General features: G+C 36.4%; 1 pseudogene; it reads right to left on the minus strand.

The window, feature by feature from the left end:
• LOC124025059 overlaps nucleotides 1-22,034 on the minus strand; it is a 43,773-nt pseudogene that overhangs the window by 8,080 nt on the left and 13,659 nt on the right.

The following is a 22,034-nucleotide window of genomic DNA, read 5'->3' on the forward strand; positions in this document are numbered from 1 at the left end:
GTCCTGACTGTTGTGGTGTAGAGAGGTTGTTTACCTAAGGTAGTCCTGACTGTTGTGGTGTAGAGAGGTTGTTTACCTAAGGTAGTCCTGACTGTTGTGGTGTAGGGAGGTTGTTTACCTAAGGTAGTCCTGACTGTTGTGGTGTAGAGAGGTTGTTTACCTGAGGTAGTCCTGACTGTTGTGGTGTAGAGAGGTTGTTTACCTGAGGTAGTCCTGACTGTTGTGGTGTAGAGAGGTTGTTTACCTAAGGTAGTCCTGACTGTTGTGGTGTAGAGAGGTTGTTTACCTGAGGTAGTCCTGACTGTTGTGGTGTAGAGAGGTTGTTTACCTAAGGTAGTCCTGACTGTTGTGGTGTAGAGAGGTTGTTTACCTAAGGTAGTCCTGACTGTTGTGGTGTAGGGAGGTTGTTTACCTAAGGTAGTCCTGACTGTTGTGGTGTAGAGAGGTTGTTTACCTAAGGTAGTCCTGACTGTTGTGGTGTAGAGAGGTTGTTTACCTCAGGTAGTCCTGACTGTTGTGGTGTAGAGAGGTTGTTTACCTAAGGTAGTCCTGATTGTTGTGGTGTAGAGAGGTTGTTTACCTGAGGTAGTACTGACTGTTGTTTACCTGAGGTAGTCCTGACTGTTGTGGTGTAGAGAGGTTGTTTACCTAAGGTAGTCCTGACTGTTGTGGTGTAGAGAGGTTGTTTACCTGAGGTAGTACTGACTGTTGTGGTGTAGAGAGGTTGTTTACCTGAGGTAGTACTGACTGTTGTGGTGTAGAGAGGTTGTTTACCTGAGGTAGTACTGACTGTTGTGGTGTAGAGAGGTTGTTTACCTGAGGTAGTACTGACTGTTGTGGTGTAGAGAGGTTGTTTACCTGAGGTAGTACTGACTGTTGTGGTGTAGAGAGGTTGTTTACCTGAGGTAGTCCTGACTGTTGTGGTGTAGAGAGGTTGTTTACCTGAGGTAGTACTGACTGTTGTGGTGTAGAGAGGTTGTTTACCTGAGGTAGTACTGACTGTTGTTTACCTGAGGTAGTCCTGACTGTTGTGGTGTAGAGAGGTTGTTTACCTAAGGTAGTACTGACTGTTGTGGTGTAGAGAGGATGCACAGTAGTCTCGTTGCTGCAAATAAATAAAAACATGATATGACCTTTGAAATGAATTTCACATTCCCATTCTGGATAGCATTTGGCACAGATACAGTTTGAGTCTCAGTAGTATTCTTGGCACCGTATTCTTGGCAGATAAAGGCTGGCGGCAAATGTAGTTGGTGACGCCAGATCAGTGGTGTATCTTACTTGTTTCCAGGAAGCAGCATGCCGGCGTCGTCTCTCAGAGTCAGCATGTAGAGAGCTGTGATGGCAATAGAACTGTGGAAGAGACATAGGGTTGTCATAACCCTTCATAACACATTCATAAACATTACATAAGAAAAACAAACCATGGTCAGGCCCAGACCAGGGGACTTACAATACAGGTACATCAACAACAACAAAACTTAGAGTCGATTTATGAAAAGGAATAGTAAACTTCTATATTCTAAACTCTCCAATGCTTTTATACAGTCATGTCCCACCCCATCTGATCTGATAGTCAACCTTTTCTCACATTTTCATTTCTCTGATACAGTTATCAGAATAGATAAAGCTTTATGCATTCAACATTATATTATGTTCAGGGAGAGGTAACTGCCAAAATAATGGAAACACTTGAGTAAATGAGGGATACAAAGTATATTGAAAACAGTCGCTTCCACACAGGTGTGGTTCCTGAGTTTATTAAGTAATTAACATCCTGGCCTGCTTAAGGGTTATTATTTATATTATCATGCTTAAGGGTTATTATTTATATTACCATGCTTAAGGGTTATTATTTATATTATATTACCATGCTTAAGGGTTATTATTTATATTATATTACCATGCTTAAGGGTTATTATTTATATTACCATGCTTAAGGGTTATTATTTATATTACCATGCTTAAGGGTTATTATTTATATTATCATGCTTAAGGGTTATTATTTATATTATCATGCTTAAGGGTTATTATTTATATTACCATGCTTAAGGGTTATTATTTATATTACCATGCTTAAGGGTTATTATTTATATTATCATGCTTAAGGGTTATTATTTATATTATATTACCATGCCTAAGGGTTATTATTTATATTACCATGCTTAAGGGTTATTATTTATATTATATTATCATGCCTAAGGGTTATTATTTATATTATATTATCATGCTTAAGGGTTATTATTTATATTATCATGCTTAAGGGTTATTATTTATATTATATTATCATGCTTACGGGTTATTATTTATATTATATTATCATGCTTAAGGGTTATTATTTATATTATATTATCATGCTTAAGGGTTATTATTTATATTATATTATCATGCTTAAGGGTTATTATTTATATTATCTTGCTTAAGGGTTATTATTTATATTATATTATCATGCTTAAGGGTTATTATTTATATTATCATGCTTAAGGGTTATTATTTATATTACCATGCTTAAGGGTTATTATTTATATTATCATGCTTAAGGGTTATTATTTATATTATATTATCATGCTTAAGGGTTATTATTTATATTACCATGCTTAAGGGTTATTATTTATATTATATTATCATGCTTAAGGGTTATTATTTATATTATATTATCATGCTTAAGGGTTATTATTTATATTATCATGCTTAAGGGTTATTATTTATATTACCATGCTTAAGGGTTATTATTTATATTATCATGCTTAAGGGTTATTATTTATATTATATTATCATGCTTAAGGGTTATTATTTATATTACCATGCTTAAGGGTTATTATTTATATTATATTATCATGCTTAAGGGTTATTATTTATATTATATTATCATGCTTAAGGGTTATTATTTATATTACCATGCTTAAGGGTTATTATTTATATTACCATGCTTAAGGGTTATTATTTATATTACCATGCTTAAGGGTTCTTATTTATATTATCATGCTTAAGGGTTATTATTTATATTATCATGCTTAAGGGTTATTATTTATATTACCATGCTTAAGGGTTATTATTTATATTACCGTGCTTAAGGGTTATTATTTATATTATATTATCATGCTTAAGGGTTATTATTTATATTATATTATCATGCTTAAGGGTTATTATTTATATTATATTATCATGCTTAAGGGTTATTATTTATATTACCATGCTTAAGGGTTATTATTTATATTATATTACCATGCCTAAGGGTTATTATTTATATTACCATGCTTAAGGGTTATTATTTATATTATATTATCATGCCTAAGGGTTATTATTTATATTACCATGCTTAAGGGTTATTATTTATATTATATTACCATGCTTAAGGGTTATTATTTATATTATATTATCATGCTTAAGGGTTATTATTTATATTATATTATCATGCTTAAGGGTTATTATTTATATTATCATGCTTAAGGGTTATTATTTATATTATATTATCATGCTTAAGGGTTATTATTTATATTATCATGCTTAAGGGTTATTATTTATATTATCATGCTTAAGGGTTATTATTTATATTATCATGCTTAAGGGTTATTATTTATATTATCATGCTTAAGGGTTATTATTTATATTATATTATCATGCTTAAGGGTTATTATTTATATTATATTATCATGCTTAAGGGTTATTATTTATATTATCATGCTTAAGGGTTATTATTTATATTATCATGCTTAAGGGTTATTATTTATATTATCATGCTTAAGGGTTATTATTTATATTACCATGCTTAAGGGTTATTATCTATATTATCATGCTTAAGGGTTATTATCTATATTATCATGCTTAAGGGTTATTATTTATATTATCATGCTTAAGGGTTATTATTTATATTACCATGTCTAAGGGTTATTATTTATATTACCACGTCTAAGGGTTATTATTTATATTATCATGCTTAATGGTTATTATTTATATTACCATGCCTAAGGGTTATTATTTATATTACCATGTCTAAGGGTTATTATTTATATTATCATGCTTAATGCTTATTATTTATATTATCATGCTTAATGGTTATTATTTATATTACCGTGCTTAAGGGTTATTATTTATATTATATTATCATGCTTAAGGGTTATTATTTATATTATCATGCTTAAGGGTTATTATTTATATTATCATGCTTAAGGGTTATTATTTATATTATATTATCATGCTTAAGGGTTATTATTTATATTATCATGCTTAAGGGTTATTATTTATATTATATTATCATGCTTAAGGGTTATTATTTATATTATATTATCATGCTTAAGGGTTATTATTTATATTACCATGCTTAAGGGTTATTATTTATGTTACCACGCTTAAGGGTTATTATTTACAGTATATTATCATGCTTAAGGGTTATTATTTATATTATATTATCATGCTTAAGGGTTATTATTTATATTACCATGCTTAAGGGTTATTATTTATATTATATTATCATGCTTAAGGGTTATTATTTATATTATCATGCTTAAGGGTTATTATTTATATTATATTATCATGCTTAAGGGTTATTATTTATATTATATTATCATGCTTAAGGGTTATTATTTATATTATCATGCTTAAGGGTTATTATTTATATTATATTATCATGCTTAAGGGTTATTATTTATAGTATATTATCATGCTTAAGGGTTATTATTTATATTATATTATCATGCTTAAGGGTTATTATTTATATTATCATGCTTAAGGGTTATTATTTATATTATATTATCATGCTATTTATCATGCTTAAGGGTTATTATTTATATTATATTATCATGCTTAAGGGTTATTATTTATATTATCATGCTTAAGGGTTATTATTTATATTATATTATCATGCTTAAGGGTTATTATTTATATTATATTATCATGCTTAAGGGTTATTATTTATATTATATTATCATGCTTAAGGGTTATTATTTATATTATATTATCATGCTTAAGGGTTATTATTTATATTATATTATCATGCTTAAGGGTTATTATTTATATTATATTATCATGCTTAAGGGTTATTATTTATATTATCATGCTTAAGGGTTATTATTTATATTATATTATCATGCTTAAGGGTTATTATTTATATTATATTATCATGCTTAAGGGTTATTATTTATATTATCATGCTTAAGGGTTATTATTTATATTATATTATCATGCTTAAGGGTTATTATTTATATTATATTATCATGCTTAAGGGCGTATGCCTCATGACTAACGGGACATGGTGTGATGAAGAAAACATACAGGAACTCAAATCCTTCTGTTCACCTGATTTAGAATTCCTCACAATCAAATGTAGACCGCATTATCTTCCAAGAGAATTCTCTTCGATTATAATCACAGCCGTATATATCCCCCCCCAAGCAGACACATCGATGGCTCTGAACGAACTTTATTTAACTCTTTGCAAACTGGAAAACATTTATCCGGAGGCTGCATTCATTGTAGCTGGGGATTTTAACAAAGCCAATCTGAAAACAAGACTCCCTAAATTTTATCAGCATATCGATTGCGCAACCAGGGGTGGTAAAACCTTGGATCATTGTTACTCTAACTTCCGCGACGCATATAAGGCCCTGCCCCGCCCCCCTTTCGGAAAAGCTGACCACGACTCCATTTTGCTGATCCCTGCCTACAGACAGAAACTAAAACAAGAGGCTCCCACGCTGAGGTCTGTCCAACGCTGGTCAGAACAAGCTGACTCTACACTCCAAGACTGCTTCCATCACGTGGACTGGGACATGTTTCGTATTGACGTCAGATGGAAATATTGACGAATACGCTGATTCGGTGTGCGAGTTCATTAGAATGTGCGTCGAAGATGTCGTTCCCATAGCAACGATAAAAACATTCCCTAACCAGAAACCGTGGATTGATGGCAGCATTCGCGTGAAACTGAAAGCGCGAACCACTGCTTTTAATCAGGGCAAGGTGTCTGGCAACATGACTGAATACAAACAGTGCAGCTATTCCCTCCGTAAGGCTATTAAACAAGCTAAGCGTCAGTACAGAGACAAAGTGGAATCTCAATTCAATGGCTCAGACACAAGAGGCATGTGGCAGGGTCTACAGTCAATCACGGACTACAAGATGAAATCCAGCCCAGTCACGGACCAGGATGTCTTGCTCCCAGGCAGACTAAATAACTTTTTTGCCCGCTTTGAGGACAATACAGTGCCACTGACACGGCCTGCAACGGAAACATGCGGTCTCTCCTTCACTGCAGCCGAGGTGAGTAAGACATTTAAACGTGTTAACCCTCGCAAGGCTGCAGGCCCAGACGGCATCCCCAGCCGCGCCCTCCGAGCATGCGCAGACCAGCTGGCCGGTGTGTTTACGGACATATTCAATCAATCCCTATACCAGTCTGCTGTTCCCACATGCTTCAAGAGGGCCACCATTGTTCCTGTTCCCAAGAAAGCTAAGGTAACTGAGCTAAACGACTACCGCCCGTAGCACTCACTTCCGTCATCATGAAGTGCTTTGAGAGACTAGTCAAGGACCATATCACCTCCACCCTACCTGACACCCTAGACCCACTCCAATTTGCTTACCGCCCAAATAGGTCCACAGACGATGCAATCTCAACCACACTGCACACTGCCCTAACCCACCTGGACAAGAGGAATACCTATGTGAGAATGCTGTTCATCGACTACAGCTCGGCATTCAACACCATAGTACCCTCCAAGCTCGTCATCAAGCTCGAGACCCTGGGTCTCGACCCCGCCCTGTGCAACTGGGTACTGGACTTCCTGACGGGCCGCCCCCAGGTGGTGAGGGTAGGCAACAACATCTCCTCCCCGCTGATCCTCAACACGGGGGCCCCACAAGGGTGCGTTCTGAGCCCTCTCCTGTACTCCCTGTTCACCCACGACTGCGTGGCCACGCACGCCTCCAACTCAATCATCAAGTTTGCGGACGACACAACAGTGGTAGGCTTGATTACCAACAACGACGAGACGGCCTACAGGGAGGAGGTGAGGGCCCTTGGAGTGTGGTGTCAGGAAAATAACCTCACACTCAACGTCAACAAAACTAAGGAGATGATTGTGGACTTCAGGAAACAGCAGAGGGAACACCCCCCTATCCACATCGATGGAACAGTAGTGGAGAGGGTAGCTAGTTTTAAGTTCCTCGGCATACACATCACAGACAATCTGAATTGGTCCACTCACACTGACAGCGTCGTGAAGAAGGCGCAGCAGCGCCTATTCAACTTCAGGAGGCTGAAAAATTCGGCTTGTCACCAAAAGCACTCACAAACTTCTACAGATGCACAATCGAGAGCATCCTGGCGGGCTGTATCACCGCCTGGTACGGCAACTGCTCCGCCCTCAACCGTAAGGCTCTCCAGAGGGTAGTGAGGACTGCACAACGCATCACCGGGGGCAAACTACCTGCCCTCCAGGACACCTACACCACCCGTTGTTACAGAAAGGCCATAAAGATCATCAAGGACATCAACCACCCGAACCACTGCCTGTTCACCCCGCTATCATCCAGAAGGCGAGGTCAGTACAGGTGCATCAAAGCTGGGACCGAGAGACTGAAAAACAGCTTCTATCTCAAGGCCATCAGACTGTTAAACAGCCACCACTAACATTGAGTGGCTGCTGCCAACACACTGTCATTGACACTGACCCAACTCCAGCCATTTTAATAATGGGAATTGATGGAAATGATGTAAATATATATATATATATATATATATATATATATATATATATATATATATATATATATATATCACTAGCCACTTTAAACAATGCTACCTTATATAATGTTACTTACCCTACATTATTCATCTCATATGCATATGTATATACTGTACTCTACAACATCGACTGCATCCTTATGTAACACATGTATCACTAGCCACTTTAACTATGCCACTTTGTTTACTTTGTCTACACACTCATCTCATATGTATATACTGTACTCGATACCATCTACTGTATGCTGCTCTGTACCATCACTCATTCATATATCCTTATGTACATGTTCCTTATCCCCTTACACTGTGTATAAGACAGTAGTTTTTTTTTGGAATTGTTAGTTAGATTACTTGTTGGTTATCACTGCATTGTCGGAACTAGAAGCACAAGCATTTCGCTACACTCGCATTAACATCTGCTAACCATGTGTATGTGACAAATAAAATTTGATTTGATTTGATTTGATTTGATTTTATTATTTATATTATATTATCATGCTTAAGGGTTATTATTTATATTATATTATCATGCTTAAGGGTTATTATTTATATTACCATGCTTAAGGGTTATTATTTATATTATATTACCATGCTTAAGGGTTATTATTTATATTATCATGCTTAAGGGTTATTATTTATATTATATTATCATGCTTACGGGTTATTATTTATATTATATTATCATGCTTACGGGTTATTATTTATATTATATTATCATGCTTAAGGGTTATTATTTATATTATATTATCATGCTTAAGGGTTATTATTTATATTATATTATCATGCTTAAGGGTTATTATTTATATTATATTATCATGCTTAAGGGTTATTATTTATATTATATTATCATGCTTAAGGGTTATTATTTATATTATATTATCATGCTTAAGGGTTATTATTTATATTACCATGCTTAAGGGTTATTATTTATATTATCATGCTTAAGGGTTATTATTTATATTATCATGCTTAAGGGTTATTATTTATATTATCATGCTTAAGGGTTATTATTTATATTATATTATCATGCTTAAGGGTTATTATTTATATTATCATGCTTAAGGGTTATTATTTATATTATCATGCTTAAGGGTTATTATTTATATTATCATGCTTAAGGGTTATTATTTATATTATATTATCATGCTTAAGGGTTATTATTTATATTATCATGCTTAAGGGTTATTATTTATATTATCATGCTTAAGGGTTATTATTTATATTACCATGCTTAAGGGTTATTATTTATATTATATTATCATGCTTAAGGGTTATTATTTATATTACCATGCTTAAGGGTTATTATTTATATTACCATGCTTAAGGGTTATTATTTATATTATATTATCATGCTTAAGGGTTATTATTTATATTATCATGCTTAAGGGTTATTATTTATATTACCATGCTTAAGGGTTATTATTTATATTATCATGCTTAAGGGTTATTATTTATATTACCATGCTTAAGGGTTATTATTTATATTACCATGCTTAAGGGTTATTATTTATATTACCATGCTTAAGGGTTATTATTTATATTACCATGCTTAGGGTTATTATTTATATTATATTATCATGCTTAAGGGTTATTATTTATATTATCATGCTTAAGGGTTATTATTTATATTATCATGCCTAAGGGTTATTATTTATATTATATTATCATGCTTAAGGGTTATTATTTATATTATATTATCATGCTTAAGGGTTATTATTTATATTACCATGCTTAAGGGTTATTATTTATATTATATTATCATGCTTAAGGGTTATTATTTATATTATATTATCATGCCTAAGGGTTATTATTTATATTATATTATCATGCTTAAGGGTTATTATTTATATTATATTATCATGCTTAAGGGTTATTATTTATATTATATTATCATGCTTAAGGGTTATTATTTATATTATCATGCTTAAGGGTTATTATTTATATTATCATGCTTAAGGGTTATTATTTATATTATCATGCTTAAGGGTTATTATTTATATTACCATGCTTAGGGACATTATTTTGGCCATTATTTAGGTTTCCATGGCTATGATGATGACAAGGCCCAGATCCACAGGGGTCGAGTGGTCACAGAATGGTTTGATGAGCATGAAGACAAAGTAAACCATATGCCATGGCCGACTCTGTCACCAGGGTGTGTGTGTGTGTGTGTGTGTGTGTGTGTGTGTGTGTGTGTGTGTGTGTGTGTGTGTGTGTGTGTGTGTGTGTGTGTGTGTGTGTGTGTGTGTGTGTGTGTGTGTGTGTGTGTGTGTGTGTGTGTGTGTGTGTGTGTGTGTGTGTGTCTCCAGATCTCAACCCAATTAAACATTTATAGATTCTGAAGCGGTGCCTGAAACCACCGTCAACAAAACACCAAATGATGAAATGTCTGGTGGAATAATGGGGTCACATCCCTCCAATAGGGGTCCAATGGGGTCACATCCCTCCAATAGGGTTCCAATGGGGTCACATCCCTCCAATAGGGTTCCAATGGGGTCACATCCCTCCAATAGGGTTCCAATGGGGTCACATCCCTCCAATAGGGTTCCAGACACGTGTAGAATCGATGTCACGGTGCATTGATGCTGTTCTGGCTGGTGGAGACCCAACGCCCCTAGTGAGACACTTCATGTTTCCTTTACTTTGGCAGTTACCTGTATATTGCAGTGCTTCAATATCCAGAGGTATTTTCTAACAAAGCAGTCATACTTTTAGTTTCAATATGAAAGTAACATGAACATCTGCTCCTCGGTTGTAACAGGAAGTCTTACCAGAAAGCCATTGTTGCTACCAGAATGATCACGCTGACTTGGACAAACTTGTGTTTTAAGCAGCGGTGGAACTTTGCCTACAAGAGAATCAATATGAATATGAATGGTTTTAGTTTAGTTTGATTCAGACTTGCTGTACTCCTGTTCTTATACAAGTATACAGTGTTTCTGCAGTTCTACCTCACCTTGACAGATTTGAGAGGTGTTGGCTTCTGTGGTGGTGGAACACTGCTGTGTCTGTTTATTTTCCTGTGTGACACAACACATATATTATCAACACAGCACATATATTATCAACACAACACATATATTATCAACACAACACATATATTATCAACACAGCACGTTAAATAATGACAGTTGAAACACAACACGTTAAATAATGACAGTTGAAACACGTTAAATAATGACAGTTGAAACACATTAAATAATGACAGTTGAAACACAGCACGTTAAATAATGACAGTTGAAACACATTAAATAATGACAGTTGAAACACGTTAAATAATGACAGTTGAAACACAGCACGTTAAATAATGACAGTTGAAACACAACAAGTTAAATAATGACAGTTGAAACACGTTAAATAATGACAGTTGAAACACAGCACGTTAAATAATGACAGTTGAAACACAGCACGTTAAATAATGACAGTTGAAACACAACAAGTTAAATAATGACAGTTGAAACACGTTAAATAATGACAGTTGAAACACGTTAAATAATGACAGTTGAAACACAACAAGTTAAATAATGACAGTTGAAACACGTTAAATAATGACAGTTGAAACACGTTAAATAATGACAGTTGAAACACAGCACGTTAAATAATGACAGTTGAAACACAACAAGTTAAATAATGACAGTTGAAACACGTTAAATAATGACAGTTGAAACACAGCACGTTAAATAATGACAGTTGAAACACAGCACGTTAAATAATGACAGTTGAAACACAGCACGTTAAATAATGACAGTTGAAACACAACAAGTTAAATAATGACAGTTGAAACACAACAAGTTAAATAATGACAGTTGAAACACAACAAGTTAAATAATGACAGTTGAAACAAGTTAAATAATGACAGTTGAAACACGTTAAATAATGACAGTTGAAACACGTTAAATAATGACAGTTGAAACACGTTAAACAATGACAGTTGAAACACGTTAAATAATGACAGTTGAAACACGTTAAATAATGACAGTTGAAACACGTTAAATAATGACAGTTGAAACACGTTAAATAATGACAGTTGAAACACGTTAAATAATGACAGTTGAAACACGTTAAATAATGACAGTTGAAACACAGCACGTTAAATAATGACAGTTGAAACACGTTAAATAATGACAGTTGAAACACGTTAAATAATGACAGTTGAAACACGTTAAATAATGACAGTTGAAACACGTTAAATAATGACAGTTGAAACACGTTAAATAATGACAGTTGAAACACGTTAAATAATGACAGTTGAAACACGTTAAATAATGACAGTTGAAACACGTTAAATAATGACAGTTGAAACACGTTAAATAATGACACTTGAAACACGTTAAATAATGACAGTTGAAACACAGCACGTTAAATAATGACAGTTGAAACACGTTAAATAATGACAGTTGAAACACGTTAAATAATGACAGTTGAAACACGTTAAATAATGACAGTTGAAACACAGCACGTTAAATAATGACAGTTGAAACACGTTAAATAATGACAGTTGAAACATGTTAAATAATGACAGTTGAAACACAGCACGTTAAATAATGACAGTTGAAACACAGCACGTTAAATAATGACAGTTGAAACACGTTAAATAATGACAGTTGAAACACGTTAAATAATGACAGTTGAAACACAACAAGTTAAATAATGACAGTTGAAACACAACAAGTTAAATAATGACAGTTGAAACACAACAAGTTAAATAATGACAGTTGAAACACGTTAAATAATGACAGTTGAAACACAACAAGTTAAATAATGACAGTTGAAACACGTTAAATAATGACAGTTGAAACACGTTAAATAATGACAGTTGAAACACGTTAAATAATGACAGTTGAAACACGTTAAATAATGACAGTTGAAACACGTTAAATAATGACAGTTGAAACACGTTAAATAATGACAGTTGAAACACGTTAAATAATGACAGTTGAAACACGTTAAATAATGACAGTTGAAACACAGCACGTTAAATAATGACAGTTGAAACACGTTAAATAATGACGGTTGAAACACGTTAAATAATGACAGTTGAAACACGTTAAATAATGACAGTTGAAACACGTTAAATAATGACAGTTGAAACACAACACGTTAAATAATGACAGTTGAAACACGTTAAATAATGACAGTTGAAACACAACACGTTAAATAATGACAGTTGAAACACGTTAAATAATGACAGTTGAAACACGTTAAATAATGACAGTTGAAACACGTTAAATAATGACAGTTGAAACACGTTAAATAATGACAGTTGAAACACGTTAAATAATGACAGTTGAAACGTTAAATAATGACAGTTGAAACATGTTAAATAATGACAGTTGAAACACGTTAAATAATGACAGTTGAAACACAGCACGTTAAATAATGACAGTTGAAACACGTTAAATAATGACAGTTGAAACACGTTAAATAATGACAGTTGAAACACGTTAAATAATGACAGTTGAAACACGTTAAATAATGACAGTTGAAACACAACACGTTAAATAATGACAGTTGAAACACAACAAGTTAAATAATGACAGTTGAAACACAACACGTTAAATAATGACAGTTGAAACACGTTAAATAATGACAGTTGAAACACGTTAAATAATGACAGTTGAAACACGTTAAATAATGACAGTTGAAACACGTTAAATAATCACAGTTGAAACACATTAAATAATGACAGTTGAAACATGTTAAATAATGACAGTTGAAACACATTAAATAATGACAGTTGAAACACATTAAATAATGACAGTTGAAACACAACAAGTTAAATAATGACAGTTGAAACACAGCACGTTAAATAATGACAGTTGAAACACAACACGTTAAATAATGACAGTTGAAACACAGCACGTTAAATAATGACAGTTGAAACACAACAAGTTAAATAATGACAGTTGAAACACAACAAGTTAAGTAATGACAGTTGAAACACAGCATGTTAAATAATGACAGTTGAAACACAACAAGTTAAATAATGACAGTTGAAACACAACACGTTAAATAATGACAGTTGAAACACGTTAAATAATGACAGTTGAAACACAACACGTTAAATAATGACAGTTGAAACACAACAAGTTAAATAATGACAGTTGAAACACAACAAGTTAAATAATGACAGTTGAAACACAACAAGTTAAATAATGACAGTTGAAACACAACAAGTTAAATAATGACAGTTGAAACACAACACGTTAAATAATGACAGTTGAAACACGTTAAATAATGACAGTTGAAACACAACACGTTAAATAATGACAGTTGAAACACAACAAGTTAAATAATGACAGTTGAAACACAACAAGTTAAATAATGACAGTTGAAACACAACACGTTAAATAATGACAGTTGAAACACGTTAAATAATGACAGTTGAAACACAACACGTTAAATAATGACAGTTGAAACACGTTAAATAATGACAGTTGAAACACGTTAAATAATGACAGTTGAAACACGTTAAATAATGACAGTTGAAACACGTTAAATAATGACAGTTGAAACACGTTAAATAATGACAGTTGAAACACGTTAAATAATGACAGTTGAAACACGTTAAATAATGACAGTTGAAACACGTTAAATAATGACAGTTGAAACACGTTAAATAATGACAGTTGAAACACGTTAAATAATGACAGTTGAAACACGTTAAATAATGACAGTTGAAACACGTTAAATAATGACAGTTGAAACACGTTAAATAATGACAGTTGAAACACGTCAAATAATGACAGTTGAAACACAACACATTAAATAATGACAGTTGAAACACGTTAAATAATGACAGTTGAAACACGTTAAATAATGACAGTTGAAACACGTTAAATAATGACAGTTGAAACACAACACGTTAAATAATGACAGTTGAAACAATAATGACAGTTAAATAATGACAGTTGAAACACGTTAAATAATGACAGTTGAAACACGTTAAATAATGACAGTTGAAACACGTTAAATAATGACAGTTGAAACACGTTAAATAATGACAGTTGAAACACGTTAAATAATGACAGTTGAAACGTTAAATAATGACAGTTGACGTTAAATAATGACAGTTGAAACACGTTAAATAATGACAGTTGAAACACGTTAAATAATGACAGTTGAAACACGTTAAATAATGACAGTTGAAACACGTTAAATAATGACAGTTGAAACACGTTAAATAATGACAGTTGAAACACGTTAAATAATGACAGTTGAAACACAACAAGTTAAATAATGACAGTTGAAACACAGCACGTTAAATAATGACAGTTGAAACACAACACGTTAAATAATGACAGTTGAAACACGTTAAATAATGACAGTTGAAACACGTTAAATAATGACAGTTGAAACACGTTAAATAATGACAGTTGAAACACGTTAAATAATGACAGTTGAAACACAACAAGTTAAATAATGACAGTTGAAACACGTTAAATAATGACAGTTGAAACAAGTTAAATAATGACAGTTGAAACACGTTAAATAATGACAGTTGAAACACGTTAAATAATGACAGTTGAAACACGTTAAATAATGACAGTTGAAACACGTTAAATAATGACAGTTGAAACACGTTAAATAATGACAGTTGAAACACGTTAAATAATGACAGTTGAAACACGTTAAATAATGACAGTTGAAACACAACAAGTTAAATAATGACAGTTGAAACACAGCACGTTAAATAATGACAGTTGAAACACAACACGTTAAATAATGACAGTTGAAACACGTTAAATAATGACAGTTGAAACACGTTAAATAATGACAGTTGAAACACGTTAAATAATGACAGTTGAAACACGTTAAATAATGACAGTTGAAACACAACAAGTTAAATAATGACAGTTGAAACACGTTAAATAATGACAGTTGAAACAAGTTAAATAATGACAGTTGAAACACGTTAAATAATGACAGTTGAAACACGTTAAATAATGACAGTTGAAACACGTTAAATAATGACAGTTGAAACACGTTAAATAATGACAGTTGAAACACGTTAAATAATGACAGTTGAAACACGTTAAATAATGACAGTTGAAACACGTTAAATAATGACAGTTGAAACACGTTAAATAATGACAGTTGAAACACGTTAAATAATGACAGTTGAAACACGTTAAATAATGACAGTTGAAACACGTTAAATAATGACAGTTGAAACACGTTAAATAATGACAGTTGAAACACAACAAGTTAAATAATGACAGTTGAAACACAGCACGTTAAATAATGACAGTTGAAACACAACACGTTAAATAATGACAGTTGAAACACGTTAAATAATGACAGTTGAAACACGTTAAATAATGACAGTTGAAACACGTTAAATAATGACAGTTGAAACACGTTAAATAATGACAGTTGAAACACAACAAGTTAAATAATGACAGTTGAAACACGTTAAATAATGACAGTTGAAACAAGTTAAATAATGACAGTTGAAACACGTTAAATAATGACAGTTGAAACACGTTAAATAATGACAGTTGAAACACGTTAAATAATGACAGTTGAAACACGTTAAATAATGACAGTTGAAACACGTTAAATAATGACAGTTGAAACACGTTAAATAATGACAGTTGAAACACGTTAAATAATGACAGTTGAAACACGTTAAATAATGACAGTTGAAACACGTTAAATAATGACAGTTGAAACACGTTAAATAATGACAGTTGAAACACGTTAAATAATGACAGTTGAAACACGTTAAATAATGACAGTTGAAACACGTTAAATAATGACAGTTGAAACACGTTAAATAATGACAGTTGAAACACGTTAAATAATGACAGTTGAAACACAACAAGTTAAATAATGACAGTTGAAACACAGCACGTTAAATAATGACAGTTGAAACACAACACGTTAAATAATGACAGTTGAAACACGTTAAATAATGACAATTGAAACACGTTAAATAATGACAGTTGAAACACGTTAAATAATGACAGTTGAAACACGTTAAATAATGACAGTTGAAACACAACAAGTTAAATAATGACAGTTGAAACACGTTAAATAATGACAGTTGAAACACGTTAAATAATGACAGTTGAAACATGTTAAATAATGACAGTTGAAACACGTTAAATAATGACAGTTGAAACACGTTAAATAATGACAGTTGAAACACGTTAAATAATGACAGTTGAAACACGTTAAATAATGACAGTTGAAACACGTTAAATAATGACAGTTGAAACACAGCACGTTAAATAATGACAGTTGAAACACGTTAAATAATGACAGTTGAAACACGTTAAATAATGACAGTTGAAACACGTTAAATAATGACAGTTTAAAATGTATTAGGAAACCAAAGAACGTTGAGCATTCCCTATCCAGTCCATTACAAGTATAAACTCAGTCCCTCCAAAAGGAGAGATTCCTAATCTACAATAAAGTGGAGATATTTGACAGTACAGGAGGCACAATGCAGAAGCCGTAGGGCTGTTATAGTTGAGCTGAGGAAGTGTTGATGGTCCCCATGAGAGTGACCCTGGTCATAAAGACAGACACACAACACATCCAGAGGTCAACCATCCTCAGTACAGCCCCACCGTCTCATACACACCAGGCTGTATCACAACCGGCCGTGATTGGGAGTCCCATAGGGCGGCGCACAATTGGCCCAGCGTCGTCCGGGTTTGGCCAGTGTTGGCTGTCATTGTAAATAAGAATTTGTTCTTAACTGACTTGCCTAGTAATATAAAGGTTCAATAAAATTGTTTTTTTTTTAAACACAGCAGGGATCTGAAAAGTGTCCCTGAGTACCTGACTAAACCGACTGACTGAATGTACTAAAACAAATGTTTTTATGTTGGGTGAAAATCTCTCAATGTCTCCAAATTATTTTGAAAACTGAAAGAGAACTTGTAGGCAATAGGCCATAGAGAAATAGCACCCCCTGGTGGCACTGTGACATTACCCTTTAGTGCTGCTGTTAGCAGGGTTTCTGCTGTTAGCAGGGCTGCCCATGTCCTTTAGCTTGGCTGACCGTGTGTTCCACCCCTCCAGCTCCTGAATCCTGTTCTCCAGGTTGTCAGTCACCTTGCACAGCTGCTTCACAGCCCCTACATTCTCCATGAAGATCTGCTCCTATGGGGGACAAATATCATAGAAATGGTACAGTATTTTGTTCTTCAAAGTAAAACTTTATTTTTATTTTTTATTGAACCTTTATTTAACTTGGCAACTCAGTTAAGAACAAATTCATATTTACAATGACGGCCCACCAGGGGCACAAAGACAGATTTTTACCTTGTCAGCTCGGGGATTCGATCCAGCAACCTTTTGGTTACTGGCCCACCGCTCTAACCGCTAGGCTACCCTGCCTCTAACCGCTAGGCTACCCTGCCTCTAACCGCTAGGCTACCCTGCTTCTAACCGCTAGGCTACCCTGCCTCTAACCGCTAGGCCACCCTGCCTCTAACCGCTAGGCCACCCTGCCTCTAACCGCTAGGCCACCCTGCCTCTAACCGCTAGGCTACCCTGCCTCTATCCGCTAGGCTACCCTGCCTCTAACCGCTAGGCCACCCTGCCTCTAACCGCTAGGCCACCCTGCCTCTAACCGCTAGGTTACCTGCCTCTAACCGCTAGGTTACCTGCCTCTAACCGCTAGGCCACCCTGCCTCTAACCGCTAGGTTACCTGCCTCTAACCGCTAGGCCACCCTGCCTCTAACCGCTAGGCCACCCTGCCTCTAACCGCTTGGCTACCTGCCTCTAACCGCTAGGCCACCCTGCCTCTAACCGCTAGGCCACCCTGCCTCTAACCACTAGGCCACCCTGCCTCTAACCACTAGGCCACCCTGCCTCTAACCACTAGGCCACCCTGCCTCTAACCACTAGGCCACCCTGCCTCTAACCACTAGGCCACCCTGCCTCTAACCACTAGGCCACCCTGCCTCTAACCACTAGGCCACCCTGCCTCTAACCACTAGGCTACCTGCCGCCCCAAAGTGGGACCATAACTCAGATCTCTTGACAATCCTCATGCTGATTATCACACTGATCATATGTTATCAGGCCTTAAATCTCATGCGGACGGACACGTACCTTGTCCACCATGAGGAAGTTGCGTATCCTCTCTCCGTCGCTACAGGTGATGTCCCCCACCACTTTGACAGCAGTGGGCAGCAGCTCCTTCACCTCCTGGGCTAGGACGCCCGTTTCATGTATGTGATCGATCCCCATCTCTGAGGCGAACTCAGGCTTGTAGTCATACTCCACAATCCTCATCTGAGATATTCTCTTCAACTGTTCTGTTGAATCCACCTACACAGTTGAAATATTGTCCCGTCAGGTAAGACATCATTCCCTGGGCCACTGTGAAGGCATTTCTATGTTCCTTCCTGTTATTTCACACCAAAACCATTCATTTGATAGCTATTATATAAGAGCATGTGCTGCTTCCTACCTCTTGTATGTTGTGTTTTGCGCGGCGGTCAGAGGGATGCATAACCTGCCCCATGATCTTAGCGTTGCCACAGACCACCAGGGCTTCATCGGGGTGTCTGTGTTGATGCCCACCCTCCCCTGGCACACCACCGCGTCCGGAGCCTGTCCTCGTTGCCACAACACCTCACTGTCGTTCTCAAACTGGCCCGGGTTCGACGCCTGTAGTGGAGGAACACGGAAGAGTTTAGAGTTCTGGTTACGGTTGGTTCCATTCAGAACACGGTGCATTCTAGAACTAATTGTCCAATGGAATCATGGTAGGAACTACATTTGATTTAATTTTTATATATTCTTTATTTAATCTTAATTTTAGCAAGGATTCTCATGCTTTAGTATGCTTTAGTACTTAGTGCTTGAGTCTCATGCTTTTAAATACTTTAGTACAGGGTTCCCCAACTGGTGTCCTCCCCGCCAAATTTGGCCCCCGGGGTGGTCTCATATGGCCCCCCAAGTTTTCAGAGAGAAAAAAAATAAATCTGCTCAACAGTTGATAATCCAGGCACTTGTCATCTCCCGTCTGGATTACTGCAACTCGCTGTTGGCTGGGCTCCCTGCCTGTGCCATTAAACCCCTTCAACTCATCCAGAACGCCGCAGCCCGTCTGGTGTTCAACCTTCCCAAGTTCTCTCACATCACCCCGCTCCTCCGTTCTCTCCACTGGCTTCCAGTTGAAGCTCGCATCCGCTACAAGACCATGGTGCTTGCCTACGGAGCTGTGAGGGGAACGGCACCTCAGTACCTCCAGGCTCTGATCAGGCCCTACACCCAAACAAGGGCACTGCGTTCATCCACCTCTGGCCTGCTCGCCTCCCTACCACTGAGGAAGTACAGCTCCCGCTCAGCCCAGTCAAAATGGTTCGCTGCCCTGGCCCCCCAATGGTGGAACAAACTCCCTCACGACGCCAGGACAGCGGAGTCAATCACCACCTTCCGGAGACACCTGAAACCCCACCTCTTTAAGGAATACCTAGGATAGGATAAGTAATCCCTCTCACCCCCCTAAGTTTTAGATGCACTATTGTTAAGTGACTGTCCCACTGGATGTCATAAGGTGAATGCACCAATTTGTAAGTCGCTCTGGATAAGAGCGTCTGCTAAATGACTTAAATGTAAATGTAAATGGTTCAGTACTGACCCTGACTACGATCCTCTCTGACATGAACGCTATCAGCAGGTAACTCTCTTCCCTCACTGTGGCGTACAGACCCACCACCATCAGGAAGTACCTGGTCATAACACAAGGACACATGGAACGACATGTTGAAACTGCTTTCAATACCGATATTAGTAACACGGCAGTAACACGGCAGTGACACGGCAATGACACGGCAGTGACACGGCAATGACACGCCAGTAACACGCCAGTGACACGGCAGTGACACGGCAATGACACGGCAGTAACACGGCAGTAACACGCCAGTGACACGCCAGTAACACGGCAATGACACGGCAGTAACACGGCAATAACACGGCAGTAACACGGCAGTAACACGGCAGTGACACGGCAGTGACACGCCAGTAACACGCCAGTAACACGCCAGTGACACGCCAGTGACACGGCAGTGACACGGCAGTGACACGGCAGTAACACGGCGGTAACACGGCAGTGACACGGCAGTGACACGGTAGTGACACGGCAGTAACACGGCAGTGACACGGCAGTGACACGGCAGTAACACGGCAGTAACACGGCAATGACACGGCAGTGACACGTCAATGACACAGCAGTGACACGGCAATGACACGGCAGTGACACGGCAGTGACACGGCAGTGACACGGCAATGACACGGCAGTGACACGGCAACAACACGGCAACAACACGGCAGTAACCAACCTCTGGTCAGGGTTGGGTTTACCCTTTTTCCTCATGTTGTTGGCAGTGGTCTCACTGAAGTGCAGTCTTCCCAGTGTAACTCTAGTAATCTTGTCCCCTGGTAGACTCACTCTGAGGGACGAGATGTTATTCAGAAATTTAGGCCAGAGTTTCCATCCAAATCGCCCCTTTTTTGGCTATGCACCGTATACCTCTTGAATCACAGTTGTGTCATTGTTCAGATATGAATGACAGATTACGCTCCCAACGTTGAACACGGCAGTCTACAGTACAGAGTATAGTGACATGGAGGACGGGACACTCACTTGACTGGCAGGAATGGTTTCTTGCTGCGATCCGGCTGGGACTGCTCTATGGTGACTTTGTGAGTCTGTGCCTCAAGCTGCAGAGAACAAACGGCCAAAGTATAGATAACTAGCAGGGTTGATGGGAACAAAAGGTCAAAGTATAGATAACTAGCAGGGTTGATGGGAACAAACGGTCAAAGTATAGATAACTAGCAGGGTTGGGGAGAACAAAGGGTCATAGTATAGATAACTAGCAGGGTTGATGGGAACAAACGGTCATAGTATAGATAACTAGCAGGGTTGATGGGAACAAACGGTCAAAGTATAGATAACTAGCAGGGTTGATGAGAACAAACGGTCACAGTATAGATAACTAGCAGGGTTGGGGAGAACAAACGGTCATAGTATAGATAACTAGCAGGGTTGATGAGAACAAACGGTCAAAGTATAGATAACTAGCAGGGTTGATGAGAACAAACGGTCAAAGTATAGATAACTAGCAGGGTTGATGAGAACAAACGGTCAAAGTATAGATAACTAGCAGGGTTGATGAGAACAAACGGTCAAAGTATAGATAACTAGCAGGGTTGATGAGAACAAACGGTCAAAGTATAGATAACTAGCAGGGTTGATGAGAACAAACGGTCAAAGTATGAGAACAAACGGTCAAAGTATAGATAACTAGCAGG

The sequence above is a fragment of the Oncorhynchus gorbuscha genome, unplaced genomic scaffold, assembly GCF_021184085.1.
Source record: "Oncorhynchus gorbuscha isolate QuinsamMale2020 ecotype Even-year unplaced genomic scaffold, OgorEven_v1.0 Un_scaffold_2144, whole genome shotgun sequence".
Taxonomy (NCBI): Eukaryota; Metazoa; Chordata; class Actinopteri; order Salmoniformes; family Salmonidae; genus Oncorhynchus; species Oncorhynchus gorbuscha.